At 38.1% G+C, this 6,091-nt stretch overlaps 1 long non-coding RNA gene across 2 annotated transcripts; it reads left to right on the top strand.

Moving 5' to 3' along the window:
* Positions 1-1,288: 1,288 nt before the first annotated feature.
* Positions 1,289-6,091, top strand: LOC121610860. 2 transcript variants are annotated; one of them, XR_006007055.1, is made up of 7 exons: positions 1,289-1,331; positions 2,585-2,712; positions 2,906-2,992; positions 3,204-3,392; positions 3,591-3,945; positions 4,125-4,255; positions 5,467-6,091. It is a non-coding gene; the product is annotated as an uncharacterized LOC121610860 (long non-coding RNA). The 2 variants fall into 2 exon arrangements; XR_006007054.1 differs by lacking the exon at positions 1,289-1,331 and having other exon boundaries at positions 2,162-2,712.

Below are 6,091 nucleotides of genomic sequence, written 5' to 3'. Positions count from 1 at the left end.
TCTAACACGGAGGTCAACATTTGACCCTAATTATTAAGGACTTGTACCTGAAAAGGAGGGTATTTGAATGAATCCTTTTTTACTTTTTACTTTATTGTGAACATAAACACAGAACAAAGACAGGTACAAGAGATTGGAAGATGCCAGGGGGTGCATCAAATTAAAGTATTACATTACAGACAAATATTAAATGAAAATAGGAGTGAAATTATGAGGCCTTTGCAGACCATGTAGTCTCTGGAGGATTCAGTTTCACTTTTTGATGTTGAGCCAATAAATGTTTCTTTTCTCAAAATGATCTCAAACTAATTGATACACATCAAATCTGGGTCTGTGTAGTCTTCATCACAAGACAGTGGGGCAAAGAGGGGTCAGTAGAAGGCAACAGGAAGGCCTCATTCTTGTCTTATAATGTCTTTGGTGGCTTAATCAGCCATGTTAACTTTTCCCTCAGCTGCTTTGCAGTGATGAACTCTCCTGGAACATCACAGCTTCAGACACGATGATACTGTTTCTTGGTACTGTCATTGCACTTGGAAATGCTTTTAATGTGCCTCTGAGTGACCCTGTTGGGCTGCTGTTGTCCAACCCAGTCTCACAGAAAGTCGTGAAACTGTCACGTTAATTAATCTATTGTTTCGTGCGTGCCGACACGATTTCCTCACTTTTTTCGTGCTACCCAGAACGGATTTCAAACTAATGTATTTTAATGGGAAGTTTATTTCGTGCGTCCAAGCACGGCAATCACACGCCACGGCATACAGGAGGAGTTGGATTTTATTTAATTTCTGAGCCTTGGGAGCAACTAAATACGACATTCTCCATCATCAGGTATTGCTGTTATTTTTTTGTTTTTCTTTTAATGTCAATCCCGAATCCATTGCAGGCTTCCTCGTCATATGATCTAACGTTTTTATTCTTCTTTTCTGCTGCGGATTCAGGCATTTTTGTGATCAGGAAACTCTTTTGTTTTAATCTTTGCTTCCTGCTTTTTTAATATAGCCTACAATATACAGTAGCTCAGGTAATTAAAAATTGCGAGGGGTCAAATCTTTTACATATATATGATCTAATGCTTTTCTTCTTCTTTTTGGCCGCATGATTCAGTGATTAAAAAGTATTTTATTGTTATTTTTAATATCTGTATCCTGCTTTGTCCTAAATGCATTTATTTTATTTTTTTTACGGTTTTTAAGGTACCACTACGTTTACAATGTCATCTTATATTAGTGTAATATCTTTTTGTCTTATTGTGAAAGTATCCTAGTCCTTCCCCCCCACGGCTAGCGACACCTGTTGCCGGAAGCATTCTGCCCTTCTCCTGCTACTTGGTAAGATGTGTGGTTTTTCTCTTGCTGATGTCTTACTTTTTCATTATTCACACGGTTTAAATGTTAAAGCGATGATTAACAGCGGCCTCATTATTAAACACAAGACTATGAAAACGACCTGCTTACTTGTGAAGGGAACAATAGCAACTTTTGTCTGGCTAGTGGAAGACAGCTATGTGTATGCTAATAGTTACTGTGCATACGGTAACGCCGCATCACCAAAGAGTAACGTTATGTTATGCAATAACACGAGGCATAATGTCTCATTAGGCCTCCTTAAACACTGTGTTTTGTTTTAGAAAAAATCTTTTGTATTCATTCAAAAGATGGGAAAATCATGGTCCAATCAGTTGCATACAAAATCTTTCTGTATGAATAGAAAACACAGGTAAACTATAGCTAGCCTACAGTACTAAATACTTGTCTCTTTTCTCCTCGTAGTTTCTGTCAACCCATCCTATCCCCATCTGAATCATCTAAATAAACCCAAAGGCACTTTTAAGAGTCATCTATCTATCTATCTATCTATCTATCTATCTATCTATCTATCTATCTCTATTTGTTAACTGTTTGTTAGTCTGCCTGTTTGTCTGTATTCGTTTGTTTGTTTGTTTGGTCTGTATCTGTCTGTATAACTATGGACAGATATACCATTGACCGCCCGAATCCCCAATACAAAGAGGGGAGGCGAATGGCTGCTGAACTGAGGCATGAGCAGATTCTCGCTGAAGCCAGGATTAGTGTTTTCATCATACTTTACTTGACATGTCGGTGACGAATTATATTAAATGTTAGTAGAAATATGAGTGCGTAAGATTTTATACTTTTTTTTATTAAACAAGGCAGTTGAGTAGTTAACATCCAAGCATGCTTATGCCATGTTTAGACATGATGAAAAAGGCCCAGATGATGCTGTCTTTGTATCAGCAGTTAATAATATGTGCTCTTAGATCTATGGAGAAGACTTCAGTAAACAAATGAAGAAACTGATGCCAAATGCAGACCTTTCATGACTGCAGTGCTTCTGCATTAGTGAAATATGTATGCAAAACATTGAAGAGCAAGTTTTCCAAATGTAACTGTCCTTAACTACAGAGGGGGATACATATTAGGTATATTATGGTAAGGGTCAGATAGTGTATAAATCCCTCAATGCAATAGATGTTGGGGTTTGCTTTAGTTTGTCACCTGTTTTTGATTCTAGTACCTTGAACCACATCAGTTTGACAAGACTGTTATTTATTAACACATAGCAGCAGCAAAGCAGCTCAGATCAGGAAACGGGCATGCTCTGGAAGAGACTCGCCGTCAAAGAAGACAAGGCAACGGCAAGGCAAGCCCAGGGGGAGGTGTGGTGGTCGACGCAGAGCCTCAGCTACAGGTTATTTATGTAAATTGTTGATGTATCGAAAAGTAGATAACATTTTTTTCAGTGGCATTACAGTAAATGTCAAGCAAGTCTTTCATGTGAATATAGTGTGTCTGATTGTATTTTATTGTTAATTAATATTTACATAGAAAAAACACAATTGCAGTCCTAATCCATTCTTATTCTTCTATGTGCTTATTTACAGTGTCACAGCCTCCAACTGAGTGCTCCCTGTCATCCAGCGTGGAACATCTGCCTAGTTTACCCTCAGCAAGTCCTTTGATGACATTTGGTAAATCACAGTGATGAAAGAATTTTAAATCTTCAAATCTCCGTGTATAACTGAATTTAAGATTGAAACAAACCTTAACACTTACACTTGAATATGAACACTAATGATTAGAGCCAGTTTCATAGTGAAAATATGTGTATACTGTGTGTATGTTGATTAATTATTTTAATGGTTGTTATTTAAATAACTGAAGTTGATATTTTCTTTACAGAAAAATATGGAGAGGCTCTCTGCTATTTTAGCATCATGCCATTCTGGTGAGCCTCAAAAATGTTCAGCAACATCCTGGTCTTGTCATCAGCAGAAAGCCTCAGAGACCACACAACCTCCAATGCCTCATAGAGAAAGAGGCTGTTGGTCATCCTCTGTGCTGCCTCTGCAATGAGCCTGCTGTCATTCGGTTGGTATTCTTTGGCTGGTAGAAAACTATAACATTTCAGAAGGGGAACTGTCAGGGGCTAAACCCTGAGACACATATCCCAATTTAATAAAACTTTGTATCTCACCTAATTCAGAATATCTTAAATTGAATTTATAGTACTTATCACTAGGGGTGTCAACATTTACAATTTTTTCTCTAATTTTCTTTCTTTTTCAGCTCTGATGACCCTGCCTTTTTTGAGGGCCTCTTTGTGGCAAAAGACAGTGAAGTCTCCACATTTACCGAGACCATCCAAAAAATGCAAGTATTATTGATAATGTGACAAAATAGCTGTATTACTGAAATATTACCGAAACTGAATTGAGAGAAACACTGGCCTATATAGCAGACCCAATTGCATTCATTTTACTGTGTTCAGCAAACATCACGATAAAGAAGAGACTGTACGACCAGGTGATGCTAACAATGCGACTGCAAGAGGAGAAGAACATTTTGGTGCTGGAGATGGCACAACATTGCACATGGTTGCAGAAGCAGGCAGAGGAGCTTGAGAACAAGGTGGCTGAGAATGGTAAGCTAAAACAAAAAGGTATTTATTGAAAGCATGGCTTTTAAGATTTCAAGGTTAAAAGAAGTAAGCCGAAGTCAGTGAACAAGTTCCCGGAACCAGGAAGTAGTTCCTGCAGTGGGAACACAGCTTTATTTTGTAGTGGATCTATAATGTGATGTCTTGTGTCCTTTGAAATTTAGAACAGGGCAACAAAGGACTTTGCTGTCTCTTAGGTCCTGAGGCTTCTGCCCATCTTCATGTTGAGGACGAGGATCAAAGTGCCCTCAGCAGTCCAGACACTAGTGACGACGAAGAGGATATCACAATTTAGGTAATTTACTTAAGTAATTTACTTAATAAAAGTATGAACTGTATATTAGTGTTTGTTTTACAAAACTATTCCTGCAACTCTTTTTCCACACGGATTACTGTATGTGTATGTAAGTACATACACATACATTATGTCACATTAAGTAATAAAGTGACTAATGCCGGGGTGGAGGGTTAGCTCAGTTGGTACCTGCAGCCCATTTGCTGCATGTCATTCCCTTTCTCTCCCCCCTTTCCTGTCATGTCTTCAGCTGTCCTATAAAAAAAGACAAAAGCCAAACATAAGGCAAGATCTTAAAACATTCTAGTGTAATTTAGGCAACTTTAAACCTGGCTTAAATTGCCCTTTCATTCGATAGTGCAAACTCAAAACAAATGTCAGATAAATCAAATTGGTCAGGAGGCAGTCCTTTTCCTCACTTCTCCAGGTCTTCTTTGCTGAGTTTTTATTGAACTTAACCCATTTCCAACATCCAGTATATTAACTGTCCTTTAATTCCGTACAGCAAATTCAAAAAGTAAATGTCTCTAACTTAAATTAAAGGAGGTGTCAGAACAGTTTAATAGTTGTACCAAAAAGCAAAAACATTTCTTTAATGTTAAAACTTTGAGGGGTATTATTGCCTTGTGCTCATTTATGTTTGGCTGTGTTAGGGAAAGAAGTGGGCTAGGAATAGTTAGCTAGCTAGAAGTAGCTAGCTTTGTAATTAAACTACAACTTGTGAAAATTAGACATTTAGACAACATTATAGCCTAGCCTTTATGATAGTAAACCTGATTCAAGAATCATGTTTAGAGTTTCTTCTGCACTATAGATTCTGTTGCTTCTTGAAGCAGCTGCCATCATGAAAGCATGTTAAATTGCCCAAGTCAGACATTTTATCCTAAAGAATCAAAAAGTTGACTTAGGCAAAAATTAAAATGGCCAAAGTCACCCTCTTGACAGAGGCCATTGTCCTATATGGCATAAAGAGCATGATCCTTTTAACTAAGAATTTAGGCGATTTTACCAGAGATGGCCACATTATCAGGAGATGATTTAGGCAAAAAACTCATTTTCATCAAAAAAGGCAGTCAATTTCTCCCAGTTCCTGGAAAAGGTCACTCCTCTGGATCTGAGAGAGAAAGCATTCCTGTATTTCTTAATGATTTATATTGCTTGTTCATTCTTGACTTCACCTTCTCTTACCATGTTCTTCCATGTTCTTCCAGATTGATGCTGCAGGACAGACTGTGGTGAAGGACATGGACTTGGATCTGCCTGCCTCCCACTCTACACCTGCCCTGCTGCTGCAATCAAGCCACCTGGTTTCCGCCAGCTCATTACCAAATCTGCACTTATGGTGCATTCCAGACAACCTATCTCGTTTTCTATTTCATATGTGGTCAACATGCACCGTATCCATGGGTTTCGTATGACGTCACACAGTGGTCATGGCGCCATCTTTCGGACCAAACGTCAACCTGTCATCTATATTCTGTATATATGTTTCATCAATATACAGTCTCATCTTCATGTACTGTAATCCAGGGGTGTGTTGACACCAATATTAAATAATAGGTTCACTAGATCACAACATGTTGTTTCAAATATTATGTTGACATTACTGATGAAACTTAGTCAGCTAAACTAAGTTTAATTGTCAATTTTTCTGACATGACTAGTTGCAGTCAGACTCAAACCCCACTTCTTTCCAGGAAAAGGGAGATAACAGCAGCAAATCTACTCTTTATTTTGAGAGTAGTAATGGGAGAGAGTACTTCCTGTGATTTCTTGTAAAGTGAAAGCCTTTCACTTCTGGTTACTTCTGCTTTTGGTCACTGTCTTCAATAAAAC

The sequence above is a fragment of the Chelmon rostratus genome, chromosome 8, assembly GCF_017976325.1.
Source record: "Chelmon rostratus isolate fCheRos1 chromosome 8, fCheRos1.pri, whole genome shotgun sequence".
Lineage (NCBI taxonomy): Eukaryota > Metazoa > Chordata > Actinopteri > Chaetodontiformes > Chaetodontidae > Chelmon > Chelmon rostratus.
This window is presented reverse-complemented; position numbering and strand designations above follow the sequence as displayed.